At 44.9% G+C, this 15,198-nt stretch overlaps 1 protein-coding gene across 5 annotated transcripts in view; it reads left to right on the forward strand.

Annotated features, from left to right (window-relative positions):
• Positions 1-10,531: 10,531 nt before the first annotated feature.
• Positions 10,532-15,198, forward strand: part of GTF2I (general transcription factor IIi) — a gene marked incomplete at its 3' end in the record, with an annotated part of 95,946 nt that continues 91,279 nt past the window's right edge. For all 5 annotated transcript variants that reach the window (XM_082670479.1, XM_082670481.1, XM_082670480.1 and 2 more), the window contains exon 1: positions 10,532-10,962. The remainder of the gene's footprint in view (positions 10,963-15,198) is intronic.

Here is a 15,198-nt window from a genome sequence, read left to right on the forward strand (position 1 = left end):
AACATAAATGTAAATGGCTAATAAAAATATGAAAAGATGCCCAACTTCGTTCACAATGTGTGCATTAGGACCACTAAAATAAAAAGTTACTTTCCACCAAAATTGGGCAGGTGTGGAGGAAATGGGCATTTTCACACCTTGTATGTATAGCAGTGCTATCTTTTTGGAGGGCAAACTGACAATGCGTATCAAAGTTTTAGGTGCACAGGTTTGTATTTTTTTAACATTTAAAAAGTCAGGGACTTCCCTGGTGGTGCAGTGGTTAAGACTGCGCTCCTAATGCAGAGGGCCTGGGTTCGATCCCTTGTCAGTGAACTAGATCCCACATGCATGTCGCAACTAAGAGTTCACATGCCACAACTAAGGATCCCGCCAGCCGCAACCAAGACATGGTGCAACCAAATAAATAAATTTTAAAAACTAAAATAAAAAGTCATTTAAAATTTTTATTGTGGTAAGAACACTTGACATGAGATATGTGGTCTTGACAAAGTTTTTTTTTTTTTTTTTTTTTGCGGTACGCGGGCCTCTCACCGTGGTGGCCTCTCCCGTTGTGGAGCACAGGCTCCGGATGCGCAGGCTTAGCAGCCATGGCTCACGGGCCTAGTCACTCCGCGGCATGTGGGATCTTCCCAGACGGGGGCATGAACCCGTGTCCCCTGCATCGGCAGGCGGACTCTCAACCACTGCGCCACCAGGGAGACCCTTGACAAAGTTTTAAGTGTACATCATTGTTGACTACAGGTAGAGTATTGTACAGCAGATTTCTAGAACCTATTCATCTTGCTTAACAAACTTCATGCCTGTTGATTAATAACTCCCATTTCCCCTTTTCCCCAACCCCTGACAACCCCCATTCTACTCTTTGAGTCTGTGAGTGTGTATTTTATCTCTTCTACTTTTTTTCTCATATTTTGGAATTAATTTCTTGGAAATTTCTTTACACGGACCTCTCACTGCTGTGGCCTCTCCCGTTGCGAAGCACAGGCTCCGGACGCACAGGCTCAGTGGCCATGGCTCACGGGCCCAGCCGCTCCGCAGCATGTGGGATCTTCCCGGACCGGGTAACGAACCCGTATCCCCTGCATCGGCAGGCGGACTCTCAACCACTGCGCCACCAGGGAAGCCCTCGAGTGTGTATTTTAGATACCTCATATTCGTGAAATCATGTTGTATTTGTCTTTCTGTGACTGGCTTACTTCAGTTAGCATAATGTTCTCAAGGTTCATCCATGTTGTTCCATACTGCAGAATTTCCTTCTTTTTTAAGGCTGAATAGTATTCCATATATATATATATGGATCACATTTTTTTATTTATCCATTTATCTGTGGATGACAAGTTTAGGTTGTTTCCACATCTGAGCTACTGTGAATAGTGCTGCAATGAACATAGGAGGGTGCACAGATCCTTTTACGTGATCATTTTGCTGCCAAGAATTTGCTTTAAAAACATGCCAATATAAGAAACAACCTAAAGGTCCATCGTTAAGGAATTGATTAGAAGAATATTCATAGTATGATCTCATCTCTATACATTTTTAAGCGATGTGTATACACCACTATAGGCTTCCATGCCCCCCCCACCAGGATGACTTTGATTAGAAGTCTTAGAAAAATTAACCAGTCAATCTAACAAGGAAATGGAAAATTTTATTCGAGCTGTATTTGAGGATTATAACCTGGGAAGATCATCTCAGAAAGCTCTGAGAACTGTTCTGCCTGTTAGAAGTCAAGGCACAGTTATATAAGTTTTTTCAGGTGGACGGCTGTACATCAAATAATGTATTTTTTAAAGTTATTTTATTATTATTGAAGTAGAGTTGATTTATAATGTGTTAATTTCTGCTGTACAGCAAAGTGATTCCATTATACATATATACACATTCTTTTTCATATTGTTTTCCATTATGGTTTATCACAGGATATTGAATATAGTTCCCTGTGCTATACAGTAGGACCTTGTTGTTTATCCATTCTATATATAATACTTTGCATCTGCTAAACCAAGCTCCCAACCCATCCCTCAGGAATGTTATCTTTTAAGGAGTTGTCTTGTCGATGTGGGGAGAATGTTGTTGTTTATGGTTGAGCAGGTATTCCTGAGGATGGGGGAGGTCTGGTCGATGCATAATGCAAATACACAATGCACACGATGGAGGGAGAGGAGGCCAAAGGGCAGAGAAGAATTTTTATGTTTAAATTTTTCTTGTCTTGCCATAAAATATGAATTTCATTTCACAGAAGGCTAAGAGAGTTCCTCCCCCTTTAAAAAAATTCATGTTATTATTATTTTTAAAATTCTATCCATCCTTTAATATTCATTGCAAATGCTGCCTCCTCCATTTAAAATTGCATGCTTTATCTCCACCCATCTTGTACTATCTGATGGTGTTTACTGGAGTGTACTTTGTATTTGATTCATGTGTCACATCAACCTGGATGAGATGACTGTAGCCTACAAATAAATAGACAACAATAGTTAAAAATTTAGACTTGGACACAGGCTGATTTAGATGAGAATCTGGATTTTTGCCATCTGTGTATCATTGGCCAAGTAACTTAACCTTTCAGAGCCTTTTTAGCATATGAGGAGGTGTTAAGCACCTACCACAGGGGGTAGTTGTCAGTGCAGTGAGATAACCTAAGTGTTGAGCAAAGCAAGTGGCATGGAGGGAATGCTCAATAAATGTTAGCCTTTATTATACATTTCTGGAGGACAGAAGCAGTCTCTCAGGCTTTCCAGAATTTAGTCGGTGCTCAGTCTCTTCCCTGTTGCTCACTTTGGGGTTAATCCGAGTTCACTGGGGATTGGACCACATAGTTTGCTGGAATGAAGTCAGAGGCGCCAGGTACAACACAGAGCCTGCCCAACCCCTCTCCTTAGATTCAGGGGGAAGAGAAAAGACGGTTAGCATACCTTCCCACTGCTGGGAAAACAATTTAAAGTAGTACTTGACTACTTGATGATGGCTAACTTCACATTGGAACAGCATCATTATTTTTGGCTTCTTTTTTCCTCCCTCTAACCCGTTGTTCAAAATTTCCCTTTATTCTTAGATGAAAACTTTCCCAATGTATTTACCTTAATTATAATAAACACAGGGCCAGGAGGGGGTTAAAAAGTTGTTTTGATTCACCAGAAAAAGAGTAAAGGCTTGGTAAATGCAAAGATAATAATCAAGCACCTGGACATAAGTTGATATTGGAAACAAAAATAGAAAAGGGAAAGAGGGACTTCTGTGGTGGTCCAGTGGCTAAGACTCCTCGCTCCCAATGCAGGGGGCCCGGATTTGATCCCTGGTCAGGGAACTAGATCCCGCATGCTGCAACTAAAAGTCCGCATGCCGCAAGGAAGATCCTGAGTGCCGCAACTAAGACCAGATGCAGCCGAATAAATAAATAAATATTAAAATAAATAAAGGGAAAGAATGGGGCTATTTGTTTTCAGCATTAAGTCCAAATTATCCTTTTCTTGATTTTAGGAATGAAACGTTGCATGGCTATCGATTATGCATTTCGTTTGGAAGTAACTTTCCTTGATTCGATTTTGTACTCAAAGGTTTCTGAGTATGATATTCTTGGCAGAGATATATTCTGAAAGGATGTGTTGCTTATAATGCCAGTTATTTTATTAGTTGCATCACCTGATCAGTCAGATATGATAACAAGTCCACCTGAATCCAGTGATAAGTGTATCTGTAAATATATTTTCTTAAATCTTAGAACAAAAAGCATTTTTAAAATTCTTTAGTTAGAAAAGAAACATGAACATTTTGTTCATAAGATATTTTAAAATACTGTTTTGAATGCTAAATTATACCATTTAATATTTATAGAACACTTAACTAAGAGTCTATAAAGTATTTTCATTTACATATTGCCTGATTTCCCCAAATCCCTGAGGGAGGCAGAGAAAATACTATAGAGATTCTTATGTTTTAAAAATGAACTTACACAACAATTACAGCAATAGTAACAAAATACTAAATAGAAGATAACATTCATTTAAATCCTGTTAAAACAACAAATAAAGCTGTTTATTTCAATTGACGTTACATGAATATTAGATTTACTGCATAGGGCAGATGTTTGCACAAAAAGGCATAGCAAGAGCTAGAAGGTCTGTTTAGGTTACATCTACATTATTAATTATTATGAATAAATTATAACTTGGATTTAGTTTTTTTTTTTTTCCGCCTTTGGAAGAGTTCTCTAAAAGGTAATTTACTCAGGATTCGAAATATTCAAATTGTCCAAACAAAAACCTGCTCAAAAAGAGTGTTTTATAAGCAGTTAAAAAAGCATCCTTGTAATAACAAAGGAGTTATCTGTTACAGGGCAGACACCCATGCAGAAGCTAAAGATGTCGTTTTGGCCCTACCCATGTGATCTGGACTAGGTATGCAATTCCCAGCTGGGATCCCAGATCTAAAAGATCAAACTGTTATTTTACACATGATAGATATGTTACATCCCATTCTCTCTCTATACTGTACTATGTATATACTGTAAAGAAAAACCAAGAAATTGGACCCAGAAGTTTGGGTCCTGCATGAAGCAGAGTCATGGGGAAAAAAAGACCTTTGTTTAGTGTTCATCAAAAGACTGATGTACTTCGGAAAAAAGGGTGTGTCAAGAGCGTTTCAGCTTGAGGACTTCCCCGGTGGTCCAGTGGGTAAGACTCGAACTCGCAACGCAGGGGGCCTGGGTTCGATCTCTGGTCGGGAACTAGATCCCGCATGCCACAACTAAGATCCGGTACAGCCAAAATAAATAGGTAAATTAAAAAAAATTTTAATGAAAAAGAGTATCTCAGTTTTCGCTAGAGTTACGGTTTTGAGCAACCTAAAATATACGACAGGGTCACAAAAAGATTAATTATTCAGTTTGGATTTCAAAGAGCATCTTTTTAACACTAGGGAATTCCTTGGTGGTCCAGTAGTTAGGACTCGGTGCTTTCACTGTTGGTACGGTTTCGATCTCTGGTTGGGGAACTAAGATCACAGCATAACCCGCACTCCTCCCCGAAAAAAACCCCAAAAAACCCCACTAAATAATCTCAACCACAGTGACCTTGACCAAGTGGTGTAAGTGTGGTTCTGTCAGCATAGGTAGCTGATAGGGGTTTCCTATGGGGGTGGGTCCCTTGATAATGGAGAAAGCAGACTCCTGATACCAGTATTAAAAATCCAAGAAGAAGGTGATTATTTTTCAGGACTAGTGAAGACATTCAAACATTGCCACATCACTTGCTATTTAAAAGCAATTAACAAGTCTGTAAGTGCTCAGAGACTGTATGAAGATGCATTTAAGTTGGTGGAAGAGCTCACACTTGGTTTAGATCCTTATCTATCCTGGCTGTGGCCCTTCTGACTTGGCTTTTGTCTCCCACAGTACAGTAGACCCCCTTATCTGCGGTTTCACTTTCCACGGTTTCAGTTACAGGCATTTGGAAAATATTACAGCCGTCCCTTGGTCTCGAAGGGGGATTGGTTCCAGGACCGCCCCACCCCCCTCAATACTCCCCAGATGCCAAAGTCTGCAGATGCTCAAGTCCCTTATATAAAATGGCTGTAGTATTAGCATGCAACCTACACACATCCTCCCCATTTACTTTTAATCACCTCTGAATTTCTAATACCTAATACAATGTAACTGCTATGCAAATAATTGTAAACCAATGTAAATGTTATGTAAATAGTTGCCGGGCACCCAGCCAGCAAATTCAAGTTTTGCTTTTTGAAAGTTTCTGGCATTTTTTTGTTTGTTTGTTTTAGAATATTTTCCATCCATGGTTTGCTGAATCCGCAGATGCAGAACCCGCGGATACGGAGGGTTGACTGCAGATGGAAAATTCCAGAAATAAACAATTCATAAGTTTTAAATTTCACGCCCGCCCGCTCCGTCCTGCCTGGGTCGTGAATCATCCCTTTGTCCAGCGTATCCTGCCCGGTAGTCACTTAGTAGCCGCCTGGGTTATCAGATCAACTGCCAGGTATCGCAGTGCTTGTGCTCAAGTAACCCTTATTTTACTTAATAATGGCCCCAAAGCGCAAGAGTAGTGATGCTGGCAGTTCGGATATGCCAAAGAGAAGCCGTAAAGTGCTTCCTTTAATTGAAAAAGTGAAAGTTCTCGACTTAGTAAGGAAAGAAAAAAAATCGTATGCTGAGGTTGCTAAGATCTACGGTAAGAACGAATCTTCTATCCGTGAAATTGTGAAGAAGGAAAAAGAAATCCGTGCTAGTTTTGCTGTAGCGCCTCAAACTGCAAAAGTTACAGCCACAGTGCGTGATAAGTGCATAGTTAAGATGGAAGAGGCATTAAATTTGTGGGTGGAAGACATGAACAGAAAACGTGTTCCCATTGACAGCAATGTGTTGCGCCAGAAAGCACTGAGCCTGTACGAAGACTTCAGCCAGGGATCCCCAGAAACGGGTGATACCAAGCCATTTACTGCAAGTAAGGGATGGTTACACAGATTCAGGAATAGGTTTGGACTGAAGAATATAAAAATTACTGGAAAGGCTGTGTCTGCTAAGGAAGAAGCTGCTGCCACACTTCCAGCAGAGTTGAAGAAGTTGATTAAGGACAGAGAATATTATCCAAAGCAAGTCTTCAATTGTGATGAAACTGGGCTCTTCTGGAAGAAGATGCCCAATAGAACCTACATTCATAAAAGTGCAAAGGAGGCACCAGGGCATAAAACATGGAAGGACAGATTAACTCTGGTGCTACCTGGCATCTCACATCATCACAAGAAGGGTAAGTACAGTATAATAAGACATTTTGAATTTTTTTTTAATTTTATTTTTTGGCCTCACCGCTCAGCATGTGGGATACTAGCTCCTCAAACAGGGGTCGAACCAGCACCCTCTGCATTGGAAAAATGAAGTCCTAACCACTGGACCACCAGGGAAGTCCTAATAAGATATTTTGAGAGAGACCACATTCACATAACTTTTATTTATTTATTTTAATTTTTATTAATTTTATTTATTTTTGGCTGCATTGGGTCTTTGTTGCTGTGCGCCGGCTTCCTCTAGTTGGGGTGAGCGCAGGCTACTCTTCGTTGCGGTGCGCAGGCTTCTCATTGCATTGGCCTCTCTTGTTGTGGAGCACGGGCTCTAGGTGCGCGGGCTCAGTAGCTGTGGTGCACTGGGCTCAGTAGTTGTGGCTCACAGGCTCTAGAGCGCAGGCTCAGTAGTTGTGGCGCACGGGCTTAGCTGGTCTGTGGCATGTGTGATCTTCCCGGACCAGGGCTCGAACCTGTGTCCCCTGCATTGGCAGGCGGATTCTTAACCACTGCGCCACCAGGGAAGTCCCCACATAACTTTTATTGCAATATATATTGTTATAATTATTCTATGTCATTTTATTTTATTTTTTTAAGAAGATGTTGGGGGTAGGAGTTTATTTATTTTTGCTGTGTTGCGTCTTCATTGCTGTGTTGCGTCTTCGTTTCTGTGAGAGGGCTTTCTCTAGTTGTGGCAAGCGGGGGCCACTCACTATCGCGGCCTCTCTTGTTGTGGAGCACAGGCTCCAGACGCGCAGGCTCAGTAGTTGTGGCTCACGGACCTAGTTGCTCCACGGCATGTGGGATCCTCCCAGACCAGGGCTCGAACCCGTGTCCCCTGCATTAGCAGGCAGATTCTCAACCACTGCGCCACCAGGGAACCCTCTATGTTATTTTTTAATGAATACTTTATCTCATTGGAAATTTCTAGGACATGATCTTTTTATTTTTTACATATTTATTTATTTGGCTTCGCTGGCTCTTAGTTGCGGCATGCAGGATCTTGGTTGTGGCATGTGGATCTAGTTCCCTGACCAGGGCCCCCTGAATTGGGAGCACGGAGTCTTAGCCACTGGACCACCAGGGAAGTCCCTATTCTATGTTATTATTAATCTCTTACTGTGCCTAATTTATAAATTAAACTTTATCATAGGTATGTACATATAGGCATATAGGAAAAAACATAGTATATTGAGGGTTCAGTATTATCTTTGGTTTCAGGCACCCACTTAGGGGTCTTGGAATGTATCCCCCGCGGATAAGGAGGGGTTACTGTATGCAGTAGAATGGAGTGTCATGTTATTTGGACACTCATCTGCAGGACTGCATCCACTAAGTTAAAGATTAAAAAGAGAGAAATATTTAAAATAATTTGAAATAAGCTGCAAGATTCTGCCAACTGTTGGCCTCCGTGTACTCATGTCTCACGTGAGCTGGAGCCAAGAGCTGGGAATCTTCTTTTCCTGCAATCTCGGTCTCGGTACACACATCTTGTTATGTTGAATGTCATTCTAAACAAAGTTGAGTGTGATTTAAACAAAGGATTCCACACGAAATCATCCCTAAATACAAATCAATGATTTTTTTTTTTTTAAATTTCTTGCTCAACCCGAAAAACAGCAGTGCAATCCTGTGCTGGAAAAACAACTGGCTGTACTGAGCTGGTATCCAAGTGGCTTGTAACTCTGGTCACCGTTAACATAGCATCTGTACCAATGAGGTGAGGGAGAAACTGGCTAACAAGCAGCAACAAGTGTATCACTAGCAGACGAGGTGGCAAGCCAGGCCTCAGGGAAAACTGAAATTGCGTGAGATTTATGACTGTGAGACATGAATTTGAGGGTTACACCTGCCAACAGCCATACACTGGGCAAAAAGCTTGGTCTCTACACACTGTTCACACCACATACCCTTCCACACACTGTTCATTGTCCCCAAAGGGCCAGCTTTCTGTCCAGAGGCAATTCAAAGCCAGCTAAAGTTTTGGGACCTGCGTTAGGATTTGATAGTTTTAGGAACAGCTTCAACCTCCAAGGAAGCTGGAGTTGTTCATGAAGCAGCAGCAAAATTTCACACTGAGCTGTTCAATTCATAAAAAGTGAAGGGACTATCTCCTAAATAAGTCAATGGCAAGGGTAATCTCGACTAAGTGAACTTTTGCTTTACTAACTCACTTTGTGACACCCTTCCAATGCTACTCCATGGCTCCACCATACCCAGTGCATCCTCCCTTCACTGTCCTCAACCTCCCAGTCTTCCCAAGAATCCGTTCAGGACTCCAGTCCCTCTATAAAACATACTCACTGATGCTCACAGCAGCTGAGTTTGCAGCTCGTAGGCTGGCTGCTCTTAGCAGCTGAGTTGTAGGCTTCTCAAGAGTTAATGTTTGTTCCTAAATATGTCAGTTGTACTTGGTATTGGGAAGACGGAATTTAATTAAATATTCCAAAATGTAAAGAAATATGAGGGCAAAAATTGTCCTTAGGAAAAACTAAACGCTGCGGAGAGACTTGACAAAGGAGAGTTCTAATCGATTTAGGCGAAGACAAAATTACTGTAAAAGATTGCAAGGGAAATGGGAAAAATGTGGAAGTCTTCTGTAATCAGATTGCTTCGCAGGGACCTTTAAATTCTCCATCTATTTTAAAGAAATCCAACATGGACATTCTAGACGAGGCATTATGGGTGCGGTCGGTGGAAGAAAGAAGATGGGGAACGCCAATCTGTGAACCCAAATTCAAAGGAAAGGTTTTGGACCTACATCAAAAGACTAGCTGCTCGGAAAGTTTTCTTGCGAGCGACAAAGGCTGGAAAAAGCGCCGTGGTCGCCACCTACCGAGGAGGAGGGGGAGGGGGAGGATGGCCGGCGGGCCCCGAATCTCCGGTGGGGAGAAACATCACAAAATCACTCGATTTTGTTCTTTACATAAACATCTAAAATCTCTGGGCTCGAGTTTTTTGAACTTCTAACTTGGGTGAACAGTAACGTCTCACCATTTTCGAAATTCACGAGCTAATGAAAGTTGAGATGCAAAAAATTATCGGGGGGAGGGGCTTGAGTGAAATTGCCTAGCGGTTGACAGAACAAAACGGGCTGCAAACCACGTTTTCTGTTCCCCTCCATGGCTTTTCCACTTTAACTTTCTAAATGTTGAGTGAAAGTGAGCAAAGCCTGGGGGTTGGAAGGTGAATAAAAACAGAAGGGTGCCTTTCCCTCGCCCGTGCAAAGTTGGGGCAATAGTCTCTTTTGGCCGATTTTGAGGCAAGCTTTCAAAACTAACAGGAGTTCTTTGTGTTCCGGAGGGTGGTGCAGGGCGGAGGAGGTCCCTTGGCGGAGCATGGAAGGCGGCAGGCCGTCCTGGGACTCTCCGGCCTTTGCAGTGGTCCGGCCTCTCAATTTGCAAGGAATCTCGGGTGCAAGAGTGAGTGCGAGCCTTGGACCGTGGCTGAGGCCAGCTGCAGAGCGGCAGGGAGCAGGCTGGAGCTCTCCTGGCCTGGATTTTCATCCCTGCGCCCCGGCTCCCCTCCCCCACCCGAGCAGCAGCGCAGGCCCCAGGTGCAGCCATGTTCCTCGCTCCCACCACCCGCGCCTCCATTGACAGTCCTTGCCCGAGAGGGCCGGGCGCCGCGCTCGCCGCGTCTTCGGGCTCTGGGCTTGTTGGCGCGAGGCTTCCTGGGAGTCGTAGTCCACTGCCCCCGCCGTCGCGTTGGTGGGGACGAATCAGAGACTACAACTCCCGCTGGGCGGTGTTGCAGGTGCGCACGCGCAGCGCGCCTTCGAGGAACAAAAAAAAAAAAAAAAAAAAAAAGAGGAGGAGGGTGAGAGAGAAGCTCGGAGAGCAGAGGAAAGGGGCCGCCGATCGCCCCCCCGCTTTCCCGCACGCGCTCTCTAGCCGTGGCTGCCCGCCTGCCGCGGTTACCCCGGCCTATCCCTCGGTCCCCTGTGAGCGGATCTAGGCGCTGAGCGAGGCCCTGCCGGGGCGGCCATGCGGCGGTGACAGGAGCTCGGCCGAGACGCTCGGGCCCCTCGCCCTCTCACCTCCTGCCCGCTCGCCAGCCAGCCTCAGCCCGAGGGTGCTCCGCCGCAGCCGCAGTTCGCGCGCGGCCCACACTCGCTTCCCTTCAGCACCCCCGGCCCCGGCGCTGCCTGGAGGCGGCTGCACTCGGGTGAGTCCCTGTCGCCTCATCTCCGGTCCCCCGCCCCGGTTGCCATCGCGAGCACGGTCTTTATTTGAGACTCGCTCCCTCCGGGGCCTGCACTGACAGGGGTCCGGGGACCGTCGGCGGCCGTGTTGGGGGCCACAGGTCCCCCCCATCCCGGCCCGCCGGCGTTGGGGGTGGGGCAGGAGCAGACGCGGTCGCGGGGGACGACAGTTGCACGCGCGCGCCTGGGTGCGTGGGGGAGGGGCGCGCGCGCCGGCGCGGCGTGGGGGGGCCCCTCACGCGTGAGGCCCGCGCGCGAGCGAGCCTGCGGGCTGCGCATGCCCGGCCGCTGATTGGCCGGCTCCGGCGATGCGGGTGCGCGCGCGGTGCCAGGCCCGAGCCGTGGGGTCGCGCTCGGCCTGGTGTCTCCGGGGCTCGTGCGCCCGGGCAGCAGACGCGCCGGATTGGCCGGCGGGCGGCGGGGGCGGTGCCGCGCTGCCTGGTAACTGCGGGCCGGCGGGCGGGCCCCGGAGCACCGCCCCTCCTCGCCGCTGCCCCTGCCCGCCCCTACCCGCGCCCAGGTGGAGCCCGGAGTGGGCTTTGTCCCCGGCCCGGCCGGCGCGCCTGCCCCACGGGGCCTGCTCTTTTGGGGAAATAAACACAATGACCGGAAGGAAAACCTCAGACTGCAGGCTGTGAAAATAAGCCGTCTGGATTCTACCAGCACCCGGTCGGGGGTTCAGGGAAGAAGACAAAACTGCCCTCTTTCCCCGCTACTTGTGCTTATCCAAGTTTTGCCTTTTAATAGCGAGTTTCTTTTTTGTGTTTAATGTTACGGTTTTGCGCTCATTTGCGTCTGAGAATGTTCAGATGTTGGGTCCTGTTGGTGTGGTGCTCACTCTTCGGAATGCGGGGCTCCGGTCAGACTTCTCACCTTCCTGCATTCAACTTTGCTGCAGACAATGGCTTGATGGTCCACTGCATAAAAGTGGTCTCCGGGAGTTAAGGAAACAAAAGGGGAAGTTTGCAAATGAGAGTGCCGTAGAGTGCCCTGAGGAGGCCGGGTGTTCCCCCCGCACTCCTCCCCGCTAAGCCCTAGGATTTGGGATATCCGATTTTATTTCCTACTACATATTTTTGCTTTGTCCGTTTTCCAGCCACTGTAGTCTACTGCTTTGCACTTCAGTTTCTCCCGCTTCTTGGGATCTTGGCTCACACCTGTAGGCTGGAATGACTTTTTTTTCGCTTGAGGCTGTGGAACTCTTTTGCTCACATGCAATTACTTTAAAGCCATATCTTTTAACGTTGGGTCAGAATTTGTTGCTTCTTCATACAATCAACTTGTTTGCCCCTCCTAGGCTGGCGTCTTTATTTCCTCTTGGAGTGTGTTTGGTTATGCTTTAGATACACGTGTCTGACCTAGACACTAGGTATTAAACTCCTGGAGCGGGTAGGGATTAAGCCTTTTCCGTCTTTGTCTTTCTCCCCCTTCCAGTCTACAGCCGTCAAAGTGCTTTGTTTATATTACTAGCGACAGCTAACGCTTGAATAATGTTTATATGCCTGGCATCGCTCTTAAGCACTTAAGGTATGTTTTTCTTATTTAATATTCATAACAACCCCGTTCCTATAGATGAGGAACAAGACTAGAGAAGCTGTGTAATTACCTCTTGGTTACCCAGCAAGTAAACCTTGAATCGAATATTTGATACTAGGCAGTATGACTCTTCACCCCTAAGCCAGTGGTTTTGAAAACCCAAGCAAGCATCATCCTCCCCTGGAGGGCTTGTTAAAACACAATAGCTGGGTCCCACCCCAGACATTCTGATTCTGCAGGTCTGGGGTGGGGCCGGAAAATTTGCGTTTCTAACGAGTTCCCAGGTGCTGCTGCCGCTCCCAGGACAGACGCTTTGAGAGCTGTTCACTACCGGAGGAAGTTAAGTTCTGAGGGAAGTTTATTCTAGATGCTTGTTCTTCATTACTTTAAAATGAGATCTTAAAGAACCAAAAGTAATTCGTACTGCTTACTGTAGATTGCTTGGAAAACTGAGAGTTAAGAATTTTTCATAGTGTTGGTTACAAAATTAAACAGGTCTCCAGTTTATAAAGGAGCCCTGGATTTGAGTACAGAATACAATTAGAAATCTAATCTCGGCTTTTTCCCTCTCTCATTCATTTATTTTTTCATGGCACAGGCATTTATGTCTTTCAAGTGATGCCTAAAGCATCCTATCCCCACCAGAGTCTAAAGATAGGGCCTGAGCTTGGAACTGAGGTAGGCTGGGCCAGGCCGGGGCAGGCAGAGCAGCTGGGGCTCCCTAACTCCACCCTCCCGCCAGTTCCATGCACCAAGGATTTGGCTGAGTTTTAAGAAAATGGCTACAAAGACTTTGTCATTAAAATGTAGGCTTTGGGCTTCTTTTTCTTGGGGCACAAGTCTTGGTGAGAATGATTTTTAGTTTTTTTGGTGTAATGGATTTCTGTCGGAGGAAAGTGAGTAAGCTCAAATCAGGTAGGAGTGGGATTAGCTTACGGTAATCTATCATTTTTAAAATTTTGTTTATTTATTTTTTGGCTGCGTTGGGTCTTCGTTGTGGTGCGCAGCTTCTCATTGCGGTGGCTTCTCTTGTGGGGCACAGGCTCTAGGTGCGCGAGCTTCAGTAGTTGCAGTAGGCGGGCTCTAGGGCGCGCGTGGTTTCAGTCGTTGTGGCACGCGGACTTAGTTGTTCCGCGGCATGTGATCCTGGACCAGGGATCGAACCCGTGTCCCCTGCATTGGCAGGTGGATTCTTAACCCCTGCGCTACCAGGGAAGTCTCTCATATCATTTTTTTGATGATCCATAGATCAGTGGTGTGTTCCAAAACATAAAATATAAAAGACGAGGTCCCTGCTCCGGGTTGTTATTATCTGAAGGAGCAGTAAATAAAACACTTAAGCTTTTCTGTTATTACTGGTGTGTAGCTATTTGCATTGCATTCTACCTAATTCAGTTCTACCATTGTTTCTTTCTTCATTGAAAACATGAATTTTTAAAATATTGCAATCCTTTTCATATAACTGCTGTGGTATAATTAACATGAACTTGTCTTAATCACTGGCTTAAACAGATGCTGATAAGTAATTTTTATGTATATCTAAGGGAAAGCATTTTTTGAAGAGTTGTTTGAGAAGTAATACCCTTTGAGCATGGTATTTCACTTTTCCCGAAATGCATTAGAGGTAATCTACCTGAAAGATAAATACCATGAATTTTATTAATAGCAGTTTACCAAAGGTCATTGGTACCATTTTTCTTCAAAAGTTGTCTACATTTATTTGGGTTAAGCTTATTCATTGTTACTAACTGAAAGAAAGTAGGAAATGCAATTAATCAGTTGTTCATTATAATTGTAGAGTTGAGTTTCCTTGTAATCAATGGGCTTTAAATGGCAGCAGAGCAATATGAAGAATAAAATTTGGTTAAACAAAGTGTAACTGAGGCTACCTGCCTGGGAGAGAAAATTAAGCATTAGGATTTTAGAGGATGTACTAAAAATTATGGGAAAATTACAGAAAAGATCACGTGGATAGATCAGAAGCGCTGAAGGCATTATCTTAATATTCTTCATTTTCCATTCTTTCCTCTTTCTTCCTTTACTATTTACCCTCTTTCTTGTCTTTCCTTTACTGGAATGCTCAACGATGCAGTTTCCCTGTTTTTTCTTTTTTCCTCTTTGTTTCTACAATCCTTGTCTTCATATCCCATGCCTGTCTCTGGCACTACTCCTTTGCTTTAAACACTTAGACCTAGTGGGAAAGTAAGAAAGTTCCATACAACCAGGGACTGTCAGAGTTGATGGCGGATTGACTCATGTTCCTTGGTTTAACTTGATGAAATATTATAGAGGATTTTAAAAGAATTAGTTTATTTAAAAAGCAACTTGAGGCAAAATGAATTTATAATTGAGAGAGAGGGAGTATGGCTTAGTGGGTATAGACATAGGTTCTTTTTTTTTAATATTTATTTATTTGGTTGCGCTGGGTTTTAGTTGCGGTAGGCGGACCCCTCAGTTGTCGCTCACCGGCTCCTTAGTTGCGGCACGCGTGTGGGATCTAGTTCCCTGACCAGGGATTGAACCCGGACCCCTGCATTGGGAGGGTGGATTCTTATCCACTGCGCCACGTGGGAAGTCCCTTTATAGTGATGTTTTAAAAATTGTGGTAGGGACTTCCCTGGTAGTCCAGTGGTTAACACTCCGCGCTTCCACTGCAGGGGCCG

Source organism: Grampus griseus, assembly GCF_964374135.1.
Source record: "Grampus griseus genome assembly, chromosome: 14".
In the NCBI taxonomy this organism is placed as follows: Eukaryota; Metazoa; Chordata; class Mammalia; order Artiodactyla; family Delphinidae; genus Grampus; species Grampus griseus.